General features: G+C 34.4%; 1 long non-coding RNA gene across 2 annotated transcripts; it reads right to left on the bottom strand.

Moving 5' to 3' along the window:
• On the bottom strand, positions 1–4945 carry LOC148851285 (uncharacterized). 2 transcript variants are annotated; one of them, XR_016098724.1, is made up of 5 exons: positions 4717–4945; positions 3393–3478; positions 1614–1684; positions 308–493; positions 1–219 (listed from the first exon to the last, which is right to left on the bottom strand). It is a non-coding gene; the product is annotated as an uncharacterized LOC148851285 (long non-coding RNA). The 2 variants fall into 2 exon arrangements; XR_016098723.1 differs by lacking the exon at positions 1–219 and adding an exon at positions 619–732 and having other exon boundaries at positions 357–493; positions 4717–4857.
• Between the last annotated feature and the right edge of the window lie 13394 nt (positions 4946–18339).

Genomic DNA, 18339 nt, shown 5'->3' with positions numbered 1-18339 from the left:
TGTATCCAAGTTACGTTTCTTGCTTTAATGATCAAATTATGCTTGTCTCTTTGGAAAGTTCAGAATAGTCCTAATTCTCCTCTTTTTTCGCAGTAATGGGTGGAGAAAAAACCTAAATAAACAAGAAAAAATAACAAATCAGCACTGAAGAAGATAAGCGCTGACCTTTTGACCTTTTTCTCCATTAAGGAAAGGGAGAAGAAAAGAAGCACGTCCGTCCTGGAGGAGTTGTCATTTGATCTTCCAAAAGTTAATGACGGGAAATAAATGTCATTTTGAAAAAAAATAATAATCATAAGGGATATACTTTGTCCCAGATGTCAAGTTGCAATAGATGGAGCTCCATAAGCTATTCAAAGAGGCTGCCCCATTTCGTGTGTGGAATTGACACCGATAACAACACCTTCTGGCTGTCTCCTATTAGCTGGAAGACCCGAATTGCCATGCCATTGATCACGTGGCTATACTTGTATGAAGTGCTCACGACTTGTAACTACAAAAACATAACAAACCCAAAAGCTTCATCAACTACCATCCCAACATTCGTATTGGTGCATAAATGGATGCCTCAAAGCAAGGTCACCGAAAAAACGTGGAAACAAGGAAGCACATCTTTACCTTTTCTAGTTTTTCAAGGGTTGTGTAAAAGAGAACCTGGGTTGGTCGCTAGGAAAGTATATTCATGTTTGATTTTCAATATGTGCACTGCACACAAAGTTGAGATGGTGTGCACTGGCATAGATGGAGGGAAAAAATATTCAGAATTCATGTAAAACAATACAAAGTTGAATCCTTAACTATATTCTAAAAGATTTCAGCACCCCATCAGTTGGTCAAGAGACATCTTTTGTAAACCTAAGCTTTCATGTGCATATAGAATAAGTCAATCATGATGCTAACTAATTAACATGGGCAAGTGTCATTGACTAGCTTTCTGTTGATCTAATCCAAGGGGGAAGGGAACTCTATCAAATCATTTCAAGGCAAATTCACCAAAATTTCCCCTCAACTATCTCACAATTACTAGAACTTTTGCTTTTTAGATATTTACTAAAACTTCCCCTTTTAACTGACATGGCATTTTTAAAATCTCCTTTTTTGTCAATCAACAGTTAAATGTTGTTCATTCACCAACTTACCTGTCTTTAAAATATTTTTAAATATACAAAATTACTCTTCAGTTATTGCAAAGCTAGGATTATCCACATCTCCTGCCTAAAGTTGAAGGAACAATATTAGGATAAGAGAGTGCTGCTGATACAACGGGAACTCTTTTCTTGCAATCAAGTTTTTGAGTTTGCTAGGTACAATTTTTGTAAAAGATGGCATAGGATTTTGAGATTTCTTCACATGTACAAAATGGGGAATCAACCCGATTTTCTCCAATCCTGTCAAACTAGGATCAGACCAAACAATAGTATCAAAACTTTCTGTGTTCGATAAATTCTATATTTACCAAGAAATAGGCTATGAAGAGGTTTGAACCTTGATCTTTTTACATGTAAATCAAAACAAGAACCATTGAGCCAATGATAATTAGATTGTGGAACATTATATATGGAGAGTATACATACTTGTTTGTCATAAAATTGCTATATAGAAGAGATTCAAACCTGGTTTGATGAGGGCCTGAAGTATATTAATGATGTTGGAGCAGCCATCCCTTGCAGGCAATCTGGAAGTCCTGAAATGAGGACAAGTTTAAGGGAGTCTCAATGTGCCCATTGGATGTTATCGGGATTCAGGAATAATATCTGTGTTGCACAAATGCTACCTTGAGCCCAGTCTGGAGGTGCCCAATTCACAGCCTAATGGTCGAATGCCATGTTGGACCCCCTTCCCTTGGCACGGATGGTGCAAAGTAAATTGCAATGCAGTCTATGTGAAAGAAGCTAACACCAACTTCCTTGGTTGTGTGGTCAGAAATGATGCTGAGGATCTTTTAATGGCAAAGGGTTGGGTGACGAAGTGCAATAACCCAAAGACTGCTATTAATAGCCCTGAGAAATGGAATCAGACTGGCAGTGGATTTTGGGCTTCCTAGAGTGGAGTTCGAATTGGATTCCAAAGAAGCGGTAACAGACATTGAAGTGGGGCAGAAGCATCAGATGGATTACGACTACAATCTAGTAGCAGATATCAGACAAGAGAGTGCAACTCTAAGAAGATACTCTTTCACAGCTATCAGAAGATCGGCCAACCAAGTGGCCCATGAGATCACTGTGAACGAAGACACCACCCAACTCAGTTTTGTAATGATAGATTTGTTTACATCCATGGCTGGAGTTTTTCTCGCAAATGACTATGCTCTGATTAATGTACCCACCGTAAAGTTCTTGTTTAATGGAATTACTTGCTTTGTTACCAAAAAAATGAGGCTCTTGTATGAAAGTTCAAAAACCATTAAGCCACAACCTATTACTGATCATATTGATGTCATGGGTCACTGTGTCAACCCAGTTGTTAGACCATTTGACCCATGATCTGCATTCTACTTTTGTGTCCAATCTAAGTCTGATAACACTGCTTTTCTCTGCATTTATGGGATGGATGTCATCTTCTCCAACAATGGCAGCTATCTTCTTCAATTAGCGTGCATGTTTTTGGGTATTTAGGTATTTCACAATTGTTCAATTGATAAATGACTGATTTTTTTATCATTCATTCACCAAAAAAAAAAAAAAAAAAAACTCCCAAAGTAGTGCCAAATCAACTAACAGAGAAGGTTTTAATTAATTATCAAAGAACAGGGGAAATCTTGGTAATTATCAAGTAGTTGAGCAAAGTATAGTGAAACAGAAAATTTCAGCCTAATCTACAACCAAGTTGGCTTAAATTAAAATCTTAGGCATATATACTCTTGCCCAATCCCAAGCCCAACTTAGGAACATAAATGCAAAACATTATATTTCATTGCTTGTGCAAGCAGAAGTATAAACAGTTTTAAGTGACTGGTTTAAAAGTTAATTTGAATTTGTAAAGGCATGAGTTCAAGGCTAACCCAAACCAACACAGGATGAAGAGTCAGTATAGTAAGGCTAGGATCAACCTCAGATCAGAATTTTTGGGATACTGAGTTAGGATAGTGTTGCAAGTTGAGAATTCGGTCCACAAGGTTGGCATTGAGTTGGCTCTTCCTAAACTACCTAAACCACTCAAGCTTCAAACCTAACAAGAACTTATTACAATGGTATGAAGTTTAATTACTTCCGTAAATCAGTTCTAAATGGTGCAGTTTTCCTTAACATAATACTGAGTCATTGATGAACCAGTTTCAGCAAACCACTTAATAAATAACAATACATCTTATTCTAAAGTTCAAGCAATAAATTATAATAGAATCCCATTCTTTCCCATTTCTAGCCTTTGATGTTGGACCTATCCTGCCATACCTATAATATCGCCAAATGTTAAGCTTCAAATTGCCTCCACCTTCCAATGCTTCTTTCCATTACTTGTAAGGATTTTTCTGCTTACACTGCACTAGTAGTTATTGTCACAATCAAAAGGAGTGTAGCAATTAGAAAAAAAAGGAAAGAAAATATCAAAGCCATTGCACTAGAAATTTTGCAACTTAAATACAATCTTATATCAAATACCATCCCACTGTCCATGAAGAGCTTAGCAAGGAATTCCAATACAAATTTGGAATCACTAAGCAGTTGTTTGGTATCGATGGCATTTATAAAATAAATGTTTTGTACGATTTTGTCTCAAAAAATGAGATAAAATCTGCTTTAAACATTCTGTACAATTTTTTTACACCTCAGTGCCATTAGGTGCCATATAAGCCAAACAGTTAAAAAAAGGGTCTTGCAAATGAAAAACGTCAGATTTGGCGTTTTTTTGATAAACGGTTCTCATGACTTTCAAGAGAGCCGTTTATTTGATAAACGGTTCAACCAAATAACTTTTTAGACGTTTTTTTGTTAAACGTGTCTATGATGCTGAGGTGGCACCATTTCTCCGAAAAGCTACATTGATACCAAACACCATCTAAATCAATCTGTTCATCAAGCTTGGACAAGGTGCCAGGCAGCTGAGCCAAGACAAGAGGTGACTGCCTCAAGGTGAGGTGGAATAATTTTGCCTCAAGTGTATAGCCACAGGGTGATGTAGAAGGCATTGGCCTCAGTTTCTGAGAGGCATAAACCCTTAAACCAGTCACCTAATTTACAAAAGGCAGAGACTCAGGATGATCAACCCTAATATAAAAAACAAATTGTCTGAATCCTAGTTTCCGCTGGACCAGTTGCAGGATTATTTAGTTGTTGAATGAGACATATAGTGTCCATGGTGGAATTGTTGATACCCTTTGCTATATAATACATACTTTAACAGGATCCCATATTTGATCCCTCTTTTAGTCAATACTTTATCTGCTTCCTAGTTAACTCAATTGGCATTAATGTTGATTTTTGCTTTTTGAAAACTTAATTCTCTCACAGGCTCTTGTTAACTACTTAAGAAAGTCACATTCTAATAGCATCAAACATTTGAACTGATCATCAATTCTTTTGAACCTCACTAGTTTTCTTTTTTCCTGATAATTTGCACTTCATTAGATATCACTCATCAGTGATTTCAAGAAATTACAACTTCCTCTGTTTTTTTATTTCACCAGTAATTACAACTTCCTCTCTTAGGCACATGTTACATCTCTATTACACACAAAAAAAATATATATATATAAAAACATTGGTTGGTCCTTATCACCTGTGCACTGAAAGCTAGTAGCACCTCATATCTCTTATGATGCAGGTACCATTGTTATTACACAGCTCCACTAGCAATCAACTTTGTACTGTAGAAGGCTGATTAGCCCATGTTCACTCAAACAATCATCTGTCCAACCCGATAGAGAACAAAGGTCTTTAGAACTCTTGGACTAGTTCTTGTAAATGCAATGAGTTAACTCAATTTAGTTGACTCTTCTCACCTACAAGTGTAACTTAATTATGGATTACGAAGGAATTCTAGTAGAAAGAAATTCACACTGAAATGATTGATACAATCTCTAGTTGAAGGTACAATGACTTCGATTTTGCAAAATTTTCTGTACTTTCCTAATTTTTCAATCCGCATTTTAAGATTGTTTATGTAATTGGATATCTATGTGGTTCTGTCCCCAATGTCATGAGTTTTGGAAGATGACACATCAGGGCCTCTAGACATCTAGATACCTGACATATGTTCCATGTACCAGGATACCAGTCCAAACATTGCAAAAATAAGGACATTGAGCACTAATAGAAGATTCTTGGTTTTAGGTCTGCAAATTTTGTACCCAACAGGAGTTGGAACCCAGTAAAATTAGTTCCTTAACAAACTGGTTATACTGCAATAAGAAGGATGCAAAATCAAAATTTTATGTTACACTGTATTTAACTTTCACTTACGACACCCATAAGAAGTGATCTGTTGCAAGTTGAAGGGGCTAGAAGGGGTAGGGGTAGACAAAAAAGGATATCGGTCAAAGTACTAAGAAATTATTTAAGAGCTAATAATAACAATGGGTATGGCACTAAACAGAACAGAAATGGTGAAACAGGATTCATGTAGCTGACCCCATATAGTTGAGATAAGGCTTGGATGATGACGATGATGATTATATTTAACTTTCACGTGTTAGGTTCTGTACATTGCATTTGTTCTGCTGTCTTCATTGTTGCAAACTTGCAAACTAGTCTTTCTGCTTCCTCTCCTTCCTCATTGTTCTGTACATTATAGTTGTCATTGTAACCTTTAAGATTAATAATTAAAAAATTGTAAGATTTAGCATTTTGGATAAATGCACCGGATTAGGGGATTAACAGACACACATGGGTTAGTTGAGGCTTCTTTTTCCCTTTGTTTTCTAGATCTGCAACAGAATTTAAATAAGGACACAAACAGAACCTTAGGTGGTTAGAGATTTGACTTTTTCTCTCAACAAATCACTAGAGTTTTATATAGTTTTCTATTTCTATCTTTACATTTAAACTTCTATAGTTTTAAATCTTGTCATATTTTAGATTCCTTTCAAATGAAGAAATATGACAAGAAAACAAAATGTGAGATATGATAAATAATATGATTTTTTCGTTTCCTTTATGAAGCTTTGGTTACATGAACATAACAAGCAAAAAGAATAACAACCATTTTTTTCTTGTTTTTGTTTTAAATTTTTCTGCATGAACAATACTGACTATTAAATTAAAATACATAAAACATGTAGAAGGGAGCTATAATCTTAAGCACTCTTATTTTAGACCTAAATAGAGGTCTATTTCACTGTACAATTACTTGAAAAGAATATATGTGCGTATCAAAGGATATAAGCAAATTCATATTTATGGAATGACGTAAACAGGATTAGAGCAATTCACTTTTGTTTGAGTGAAGCAGGTAAAGACATAATAAATCCACAACCACAAGGAACACTTATAGCAGCATGCCTATAAGAAACTCAGAGATAAGTTAACAAACAAGTTGCAGGTGCATGCTTTTCATCTTATAGCTGGGACATTTAAGCTGCTGAAGACAATTATTCCTTTTATAACTAACTAAAATAATTCGAACAAAAAATGGGAGACAGAAAGGACACAAACTACAATGTTGATACTCTACTGTTGTAGGCATATCAACTTAAAACTTTCAATTCTGTTTGTGTAGGAGATTAACAAATACCGTTGTCCAAAGGGCAATTTATTAAAGTACCCTTATTTAGGAAATTGACTAACTCTACCCTTTGCATGTAACATCACGTGATTGATATATTTTCTAAAAATTCCTAAAATACCCTTTCTAACAAATTGTGTAAGTCCCTTTCCTAATTTTGTCTGTTGCACTCGGAATAGCGGCAGAAACTGGCTTAGGTTTATTGGCATTTTCAGAGATGGAAATAATACTCCAACTTCTTGGTTCAGCTGCACTTGTTCAGTTTGTCAGCAAGAAACTATTGTTTGCAGAAGACAGAAAGGTAACATTAAAACAAGTCGATAAGTTCTTGAACACTAAGGTAGCTCCCAAGGAGCTCGTTGACGAAACAAAGCAAATTGGAAGGGCTCTTCAACCATCACCAATAGATAACATCGTTAACAAGGCTCTACTGGCACCTGTGGAAAGAGCACCCGATACTGTGAAGATGGCTGAAGCTGTTCCAGAGTTGAATACTGAGCCAAAATTAGGAAAAACTGCAGAACCTAGTCAAGAGGTCAATTCAGTACCCCAAACAGATGATAAAGCAGAATCAGTTCCAGGACTGACAAGATCACTCTCGTCATACCCATATTATCCAGATTTCAAGCCCCAATACCACCTTCTCCCTCGCCACCCTAAAATTTTGTTGCAGTGTGAGATCCAGGAATATGTTTCTGCAATAGACAAACTATCTGACCCGGAAATATCAGAAGCTACTCAGCAATTGACGAGCCTTTCCGACACAGAACAATTTCATTGTGCAAACACAGAGCTAGGCAACCCACGACCAGAGGCCAGTGTTGTTGGCTGGCCTCAATAACATGATATATACATTCGGCACGGACCCAGAGGGAGAGTCTACAAGACTGAATCAACAGGAAAGTGCGGAGCAAATTACAGTTCTTGAAAATTTTCATCAATTGGGTTTTGAGGAATAGTGGAGGGAAAATTCAAAATTCGTTTTTTTTCCATTAGTGCTTAAGTAAGATGACAATTATCAGAAAATTTGGGATAATTTTAAGACAATATGTATACAGTAAGGGTATAATAAATTTCCTAAACCATAGGGTACTCTAAGAAATTTTCCCTTCTGCAAACCAATACCATAGAACAGGTTATCATCCATATGTATGCCCCGTCATTTGATAATTTTTCATCAAATCAGTTCATTCAAGGAAACACTTTTTACAGTGCACGCTTCCATGAATTAAGTCAAGCTAGAACATACGCCATAATACACGAACTAATTGGGTGCAGAAAAAATTAAAAAATAAAACTCTCCATCGGAGGTTGACGGCTCTATGCTACATCATTACTGGATACCAGATGATTGAACCATGATAATGTTCACAGGCGAGTGCATCACTGTGGAGAAGCATTAGATTTGAACCAGTAGTGGAATTGACTGAACAGACTGAACATACTGAACATCCAAAAGGGCTAAGTATTTCTGTTTCATAATATCAATACTCGTATTTCATTCCTCTTAAGCTGGGCAAAGCAGTCACCCAAAAGAAGGTTGGTTGGGAAAGCTTTTCCATTGAAATAGTTGCTGACAAAATTAGTCCAAAATTCGATTGACAATAAAATAAGGAAATCAAAACTCACATCAAAATCCAAGTAATTTGTGATTCTAATAAATTATATCTAAATGGGAATAGGTAGGAAAAGCTTATCTAATGTACTGCAAAGCCAAACACAAGGATCAAGAGTAGCACTGTTTGAAAAACCCCCGCCTAAACCCTAAGAAGAGGTCTCCAGAAGATCGGTCACTTCGACGAGCGAGAATTTGACCTTGGAACTTTTGTCGTGGAGAATTCTGTGGCAAAGTAGGGGCAAAGCAGACAAGTAAACTCTGATTTGCAGTGCAAAGCAAAATCTGAAATAAAGAGTATATCAGAATTTACTCTAAACGCATTTGCAATCTTATACTGTTAACTCAGAAGTCCAGAACAAATGAAATGGCACGGAAAATAATGAAATGAACAACAGGTCCGTGACTGAGCAGTAACCTTTCCGGCCTAAGTAATAAGTATGGCTGGGGGGTGCTCAGTGCTCACGGTTCGGTCGCGGCCTTTTTTTATAGACTTAACCGGTCTTTCGGTTTTTGGAAAATCGAAAACTGAAACAGAATCGAAACCAGTCGATTAATCGTTTGATAAATTCGCTTTTTGATCAGTTCATTTTTTAAATTTACAATATCTATATCTATCTACTAATAAAAGAGCCAATAGCTTCATTTTCTGGATTTTTTTATTAGACATTTTTACCTTTTATTTAAACAATATATAATGAGCATAAAAAGGGCATATATGTCTTTTACTCCCACTCCAAAAACCACTCACTTATAACAATTAAAAAACTGCCTACCTATAATAATGTTGCTCAATCATCTCAACTAAACCCTTTTTTTTTAATTGCCCAATACCATGTTCCATATAATAATGTTGCTCTTATGACTATCTTATAAAACTTCTCAATTTGTCTTAGGGGTTGTTTGATAACAGCTAAAGTTGTTAAACTAAACAACTTATTGCTTTATCTTTTAGTGAATAAAATAATTAAATAATAAAATATTCAAGGGTATAGTAATCTATCCAACTTCAGCTTCAACCATTCATGAACTCACAATTTCCTTAAAGACTTATTCTCTAAAAGACATAGCAATAAGCTTTTTAGTTAGCTTCTTCATATCTTATCAAATGGTGTCTTACCCTTAGTGGTATTAACTAGATACATAGTACACAAATGCACCTCTCCCTCTCCGGTTCAACCACTGTCCACTAATTTTGTGTGACACCATCTTTTTTTTATTATTATTATTATTTCTCCATCATTATATATGATTATCTAAGGTATTGGAAGTGGTTAGTTTGGGGTATCGGTTTTTTTGATAGGTAATTATTAACTATATTAATTGGTGATTGAAGAGTATATGGAATATGTACAATGGATAATGTGCCAAGAACCTCAAAAGTATGAAGAAAAATGTTCTTTTATTGCCACCCCTCCCCCCAGTTAACACACTGAAGAAGGGAATTTCATTTCTTTGTTATAGAGGTGCTTTGTTATGCCTCATTTATTACAATTTTAGCCTTCATATTTGGTGACTATGATTACCATAGAGGAAGACCTGAATCTTATTACTTGTTGGTGAATTATCACTATGGTGACTCAATCATACTTGCAATTTCAGGAATAAATCTGAAACAGTTATTCAAGATTCATTAATTTGAAAATGTGTCCTTCTTTGCCACAAAGCATTATTCAAGATCTCTCTCTTACTTGAACAATTGAACCTCCATTCAAACCTCCTTTTAATTTGTCATACTTTAATCATTATCATGACAACCTCCCACGTGCAATGCACATGCACACTTACTAGTATATATATATATAGTTTTATAGAAAAATATATATATAATAAAAATATTATAATTATTAATTTTATAATTCTTATTTTTTTAAATATCAAATAAAAAATATTTTTATATATAATTTTTTATTTTTATAATTTTTTTTCTCAAAATCGAGCTCGATCCAAGTCGAGCTTGAGCTTATGAATTTTTTACTCGAGCCAAGCTCAAGCTCAAGGTTCTGGCTTGAACTGAGCTCGAGCTCAAGCTCGGGCCTCGTCCTATTCGGCTTTGCTCGGCTCGAATCCATCCCTACCCAAAACTTTCATTTGCAACAATAAGACCACCTTGAACTTTTAGATTCCAATACTTTGCCCCTCTACAAGATTTGTATGGGCAAAAAAATGACATTTCAAAATGATGAAAATGGTAGGGCAAAGCACATTATCTCTTTTTCACTTACCTTGATTCTAAACCCTAATTGAATAAGATGCACATTGCAAAGAAAACAAAATGTGATAGAGCAACATGTCGTAATGACATCGTTAACTTCAAAGTCTTCAATTGGTCCCCCTAATCAAATCTGGCATCAAATTTATCACATAAGTGGGAATGAGGTCTACATTCTTGAATTTTTCTTAACTAAAATACCCCTATTGTTGAATTTGGTTCCTCTTTATTATAAACGTAAAAAACATAAATTGAACTACTACTTTCATTCTATTCCCTTTAATTAAATCCTATATTTAACGTATTAACTTTCACCCCTCTCATAAAATCCTATATTTATTGTATATGAAATAAATGGGCATTGCTAACTTTTCCTTGACTAAAAGACCTATAGTTTTGAATTTAGTCATTTTCTAATTATGAGGGCAGAAAATATAATTTAAACTCTTACTTTTTACCTCATTCAATTCTCTACCATTAAGATGTTAACTCCCATTCCCCCTTCTTAGATCCTTTATTTGAAACAGTTTTGCTTCTCACCAATAAATTCTACTAATTAAATTTATACCTAATAGTTACAAAACCTGTGTTCAAACCCAAAATGAGGATTATTTTTTTTTTTGTCCATGTAGCAAGTACATAGTTCAACTATCTAAGCCAAAATGGATCAACCAATGATCTCACGTTAAATAATAAAGGTTTAAAAATAAATAAAATATAAAAAAATACAAAAAAAAATAGCTGCATCTCTAAAATTATATACTTGTCATGTTAAATAAAAATAATTCTGATAAATAATAAGCATTTTTATTAATGTTGTAAATGAAATATAAAATTTAAAACTGACCTAGAAATGAAACCATTTTCCTATTTAAGTGGTGGTTTAATGGTTCAACCTTTTAGGTCAAATCGGTCAACCCACATTGTCATAATTAAATAACAAAAATGTTAAAAATAGATAGAGATAAAATTATTAAAAACACAAAAAAATTTAGAACACATTTGAGTGCATCTCTAATATTATGTATCTCATCATATTAAAGAAAAATAAGTGTGATAAACAAGAATTGTTTTTGTTAAGGAGTTTTTATAGATTCCTCCATCTCATAAATTTTTATAGGTTTGTACAGTTGGGAGTAATGACAGGTGGGGGAATCTATCACAATACAAGGGGGGTATTGTAGCATAGGTGGGGGTTTGGGATAATAGATTTAGAAAACCAATAAAAATTTGTGAGGGGGAGCAAACCACCACATTCTATTTTGTTAATGATGGAAATAGAATAAATGTTTAGATAACTCGAAATGAAAACTGTTTTTTCCATCTAATTGGTGGTCAATGACCCAATTACATACATACATATGTAGACATATATTTGCATAGATGTATATATAAGCACATACATTTATGTCAAATTTTAGCATCGAGATGATTGACCAATCCAAGCTTGAGCACAACTTGGGTGTGTCAAGTTTCAATGCAAGTTGGGCCCAAGTTGGACAAATCAAGCTTGACCTCGGGCTTAAGCCTTAGACCTAATGCACAGGGTTGGGCCTATATTGAGCAAAAACTTGGTCCAACTTGCACTCTAATGGTCCAATAATTTGGGTAAAATGGAGCAACGAATGATGTCATAATTAAATAATAAAAAAATACATAATAGATAGAATTACAAAAACAAAACTATAGAAGTTTTATAGACATTTTTGACATATCTCAAATATAATAAATATGTCAGATTAAACAAATACAAGTTTGATAAACAAGAATTGCTTTTACAATTAATTACGAAAATGGAATAGAAATTTTAAAATTTCTCAAAATGATATTGATTTCCCTTTCAAGTCCAACAGGTGAACACATGATGTCATAATTATATAATAAAAACTCAAAAAATAGATATAAGTAAGAAATTATAGAAAATGGAGAAATTCATTAAAAAACTATGCACATCTCTAATATTATATGTTTATCATGTTAAACAAAAATGACGATTGAAATAGAATACAAAATTTAATTTGGCTAACACACATGCACATTTACTAGTAACAACAAAATGATATAGATTGCAAAGTTTGCAACTAACACTAGACTAAGCTCATTCCTCGTGAACAGCATGACCCCAAAAAATTGTATTTGCATTTTTGTTTCATGACTGGACCTGAATCAAGTAGAGAAAAATTTGAAGACAAAAATTGATAATAGTTAGTGGTGGAAGTAGAGGGGTTGGGCTGTTACCATCGGGGCCCTTGCATTGTGGTATGGATTTGCAGCGCTAATTAATCCAATTCGCAATCACATGATTTGTAGTTGCACAAGTTTGTTTTGAAACTATGGTTGTTCATATGCAAATGGAGATTGTGTCTCCAATTTCACTTTCACAACAAGGACTCATTGGGTTATGGAGTCGTGTGTTCACGAGTTTTCTTACCTGGCTAATGGAATCTGTTGCACAGAGTTACACGTGGACTGTGACTTTCTTAGAGTTTGTTACAATTTATCAAGCTGTATAGACGGTTGGCTTGTGTACAAGTAACCTTGTCTATAAATTAAGTTTGTTATGACTTATACAGCTTGACAAGTTGTAACAGATTCTAACAAATTCAGGTGAACCTACAGTTAACGTGTAACTGTGTCGTCTGTGTGTGACAGATTCTGTTATAGACAGCTAGGAAGTTCACAACACAAATCCCATTCGTTAAAGACATTTGGCAAACAATACGCCAAAATCAGAACATATCCTATACTCTCTTGCCAGATGGTGGTATGCTACTCTGCTTTGCCATGGTTTCCAGACTCTCCACAATCACGTTGTGAAAAGTACAGAATGTGAGTTTAATTCGGTTCGACTACTTATGCTGCTTCTCTAGGTGTAACTCCGAACCATTGCCAAAACAAAAATCGGACCCATTAGTGTGAATAATTGCTGTACTAATTATTCTTATAGTATTCAATATCCACAGGGTATTTCGATGGACTGGTGTGGAATAGAAAGTTCCGCAGAAAATTGCACAGGCCAATCAGCTAGCCAGCGTACGACAGCCTAAACCCTATTTTGAGAATTGCCAATAATGTAGAGAGCTTGGTTCAACAATAACTTGTAACGAACTTTGACGTCTGCAAAAAGCAAACAACTACGTAAGGGGGTTGAGGTTATTTGGTTGCAGCCTTTTTAACTACTCCAGTCTCCAGCCGAGCAGAGTTAGAGGCTCATAATTGCTTTTTTTTTTTTTTTTCCCTTCTTTTTCCTTTTGGTGGGAAGGGAAGTCTCAAGTATGACTGTATGAATTAGCATCCTATTTTAAAAGCTGCATTTTTAATTATGATTCTTTTGGGGCACGAGTGCATGCTCCCAGAAATGTGTGACTTTCACGTATAACGGTATAAATACAAATACCTGAACCCAAAAAGAATGAAAGCAAACCACTCACAAATGAGACATTACTCCCCGGCCCCCGTCCCCCGTCCCCTCAATTTCTAATAAGATAAATAAATGTAGGTAGTAATTAGTGTTGGTTCTAATGGTAAAAAATAAATAAATAAAAGGCAAAAAGAGTTAGTTTTGCTAATCACATTATAGATTAAGTGAAGAGAAACATTCCCTGTGAATCTAATTAGAAAAAGAAAGTGTTATAATGAGACTTCAAATGAAATTAAGCTGATTTAGGTACAGCGATGTACGTAGAGTAAACCGGCTGAAAGACTCACTCATCCTAACTATGATAAATGGTTATTTAATCTTTGACAAGGAGAACCCATTTATAGATATATACCTCTCTTCATTTGGTGCGTCGCTCTATATAAATATCCAAATTAATCTCATTGGAATGCAGGAATCCACAATTATTGTACTAAAATCTTAATTACCTTCTGATTTTGTACCCAAAAAGAGGCCCAGTTGTTGCTTCTAAGCCCAATCCTATTCTTTACTTTTACGGTTTTACCCACACAAAATAAAAAATTTGATAAAAAAAAAAAATTTACTTACCTTGTTAAAATTAGAGACAAGGAAAGCTTGACTGGCATACTGTGATGTGCTGTTGGTGTTTGGCTGTTAGGAATATATTCTTGCTGGACTCTGTCATTGTCCTGAAAACTGTATGAAATGCTTTAAATTTTTTTTTTTCAGTAGTTTTAGAGAAGTAGGCTCCCCTTTATCTATGTCTATGCCTTGGGATTCTTATGGGTTGTGGCATCTTTGCAGCAAACTATCATCATTTTCAAATCCACCTTTATATATATAGAGTCAGTACATACTTGATCTATGTTCAGTCTCAGACGTGGATGGGAATAGTAGCCCTCTTCACCTAGGTATTTTCATTTCTTGATGTAGATGTTACATTTCATGGTTGTGAATGCAGAAGCTAATTTCAGCTCTAAAGCATGGATTTAAAAATGTTTTTATGACCATGGAGTTGCTTGTTACAGTCCTTAACATCCAGAGAATAGGAATTAGATCAGTACGCCCATCAGTTTGCAAGGCATCATGTTTCCAAGTCCGTTGTGCTTCTAATTAAAGTCTATCTCTGTTCTCGAGTACCCTAGGTAGCTTCCAATGAATAGCCACCCACCCACAATTTCTTTATACTTTCACTCTTATAAGCTACAACCCACCTTGGATTTAATTATGTTCTATTGATGCTATTCTCCTGGAAGCAGTTTCAAAAAGAAAATGTTAATCAAATAGGGAGAATGGGGAAGGCTTTTCCTTTGAGTTGTCACAAATTTGTGCAATCCTACTTCAAATTGTATGCAGGACACAGCTTTTGAAAAGAGAGATAAAATAAATAAAGAATATCGTGCATATTGCATTGCTTTGGCTGTTGGAGAAGAACTCTATGAAGCTACATAAAATAATTGAGCGTGTACTTAGTACTAACTACTACTTACTCCTTTTAAGACAGTGAGTTCCCCCACTGTTTGAAACATATTTTAATATCTAGCTAGGTGTCAAGCGAAATTTCTATTCCCTGGAATATATATTGCCCACAATTTAATTTCTGAAACCAAAGGCTTTAATTCCTTCAAATTAATAAGATGTTGAAACAAATGCCAAGAAATAAGAAATGGTAAGAAGAACACTCAAGAGGAGAGAATTTTGAGATTGTTCTTTTTCTACTTTATTTCTAGTATGGGGAAACTCTGGATCTATTTTTGGGCCTTTGGGTGTCTTTCCCGTGTGGGGAGACTCTGGATCTAATTAAAAAGTTCCAAAATCTACTCTTCATGACTTGAACCCTTAACTCCCAACATAAAAGAAAAGCCCATGACAGTTTCACCTTGGGGTCTCGTTAAAATGTTTTCCCAAATAAATAAATCTAATTTTGAAAAATACCTCAACAAGGGCTAAAATCGGTATCCGTTTGTCTGGATTCAAATTCAAATATTCTAATCCAAGTAAGGTTATCTAAATTCAGTTCCAAATGTGGATTCACCACAATCCAATTCAATATGATCCAGTCTAATAATATATATCTTGATAAAATTTATATATAGCTATTAATAAAGTTGGTTTGAATGCTTAATGATCGCCAAAGACTCATAATTCTATTCTCATAGAAATTCTTCTCAAATCATTTTACTAATGATATAGAATATCAAAGCCAAATTTTGTTCATTTAATTTTATTAATAGTATCTAATATGTTGATCATTTTTAATGTAATCCATTGATAATATTCAATACACAAACCCAATAGGTAATATGAATATTATGAAATCAAATTTCAATTTAGATGTATCAGATTCGATCAGATAGGTTTGCATCCCTAGATATTGCAGCTATTTCAAAATGATAATAGTGGTCCTGTGGACCATAAATAATTGATGAGCCGGGTCTTTAGATCCATCCGAGTAAGTATTTTATCTTCAGGTTGACAAGGTGCAAGCAGCAGTTTCAACTCGGAATCAAGGTAAGTCATCAATCTGCTTAATTGGAATATGTATTTTTCATCCAATCCAATCCTGGTTGCCAGTTCCCACCACCTCTGAGTAGTGTGGCAGGTTTTACCACAATACTGTTTACTATTGATATGGTGACCCCCAACAATCTCTGTTCAAATCTGCACCCAGAAAATGGAAGGAAAGAGAAAAGAACACAACTGCTGCAATGTTGGGGTTTAGTCAAGTCCTGTGGCTGTCTGGGTTGTCACCAATACGTTGCTTTAGAGGCAACATCACATCCCTAAATTCCAGCAAGGAAGGATTGCCATGCCCATGCATTGGGGGAAGAGAGGGGTTGCTGATGCTTGCTACGTACTGTGTCAATATTGGAGAAGGGTAATTAACCCAATTAATTAATGGGAAATTGTCTAAATTCACTATGAGTTTTCACCTAGCATTTCTCTTAAACTCATCATAATTTTTTAAAATGTATAAAGTTCATCATGTCAGTAAATTTTTATTTTCTAAAATTTACCTTCTATTAGTGCACCGCTAATGTTTCTTAACAGATGTATCCACATGAGTATAAATAATAATTTTCATGACCAAATTACCCTTGAATGGCGAGTTAGAGGGAAGGGTCTTTTTCACTTTTCAATTTTCATGTTTTTTATTTTGCATTTCTAGTGTTTTGTTATAATTTCTAATGTTTTTTATAATTTCTGTTTTTTTTTTACAATTTTCTATTTTCTACAAAATTTCCTGTATTTTTTGTTATCCATTTGCAATTTTTGTGTTTTTCTATAATTTTTGATGTTTTTCCTACAATATTTATTTTATGATTTTGTTTTTCAATTTCTATTGTTTCTATATTTTGAAAATAATTTTTATTTTGTTTGCAATTTCTATAATTTTTTATATTTTTTGAAATTTCTGTGTTTTTATGTATTTTATATTTGAAAATACTTTTTGAACATTTTCCTGTTTTTCATGTCTAATTATTAAAATATATATGTATATATTTTATATTTTTCTATGAATGGTCAAATGATAATAAATTAACACCCATTAGTTTGTTTAATGTCAAGTTAGTGATATGGTGAGTTTTAGACATTTTGAAAATTTGTGATAAATTTAAGAGAAATGCTGAAAATTCAGGATGAATTTTAGACAATTTCACTGTGAACTTGCAGCTGGACCGTGTAAAATGTAAATTAATAAAAATAGTGTATTTTAGAAATTAGTATAATTTCTGACAATAGCTAATAATTGGTTTTTTTTTTTTTTTTTATATCATTCAAAGCAAACTTAAGACTTGGTGGTCCATCAAGACCTCATCTCATCCAATGGGAAGAGTTGAGTTGCACTGCAGGAGCGAGGAATGGAAAATGGCTGGAAAGCAGGTAGCGTAGCAAAACTCATTCTTTTCTTTTGTTGTAAAACTTGTAATATCAGTAACAGTAGCACATTCTCCAGTTTGCTTTGAATGAATCAGTAACAGTAGTCAGGCTTTGTTGTAAAACTTGTAATATCAGTAACAGTAGTCAGGCTCATAACTGTAATCAATCTGTTGTTTCGTTGTGTGGCAAATAAAAAGAGTGGGGGGCCTGGGGGCCCAATTAAGATTGAACGAGTCCTTAGGCCTTTACTGGAAAGAGGTAGTACTTTTTCTTTCTTTATTTATTTATTTTTTGGTCTCTCGCATCGGCCTCGCTCGCATGCGCTTATAAAGGGATTTGGTCTCCTGAAAAAGGGTTTAAGCCTTTGATGGATCTGGCACAACTTTATATGATTTCCGTTGTCCGGCTTCTTACCCTACACAGAACACGATCCAGTGGGGCACCTGTGATGTCAGCATTCTTCTTCTCTTTTCTTTTTTATTATTAGAGTCTAGAGAGACGAGAGTTTTATACGCTCTTTTATCATCACTTCTTTCATCTCATCATACAAAGCAAATTGATCACTGCTTC

This window comes from Nelumbo lutea, chromosome 5, assembly GCF_056320005.1.
Source record: "Nelumbo lutea isolate HS-2025 chromosome 5, American lotus-T2T, whole genome shotgun sequence".
NCBI classification, from domain to species: Eukaryota; Viridiplantae; Streptophyta; class Magnoliopsida; order Proteales; family Nelumbonaceae; genus Nelumbo; species Nelumbo lutea.
Note: the sequence above shows the minus strand (reverse complement) of the source record. Positions and strands in the feature narration are given on the sequence as shown.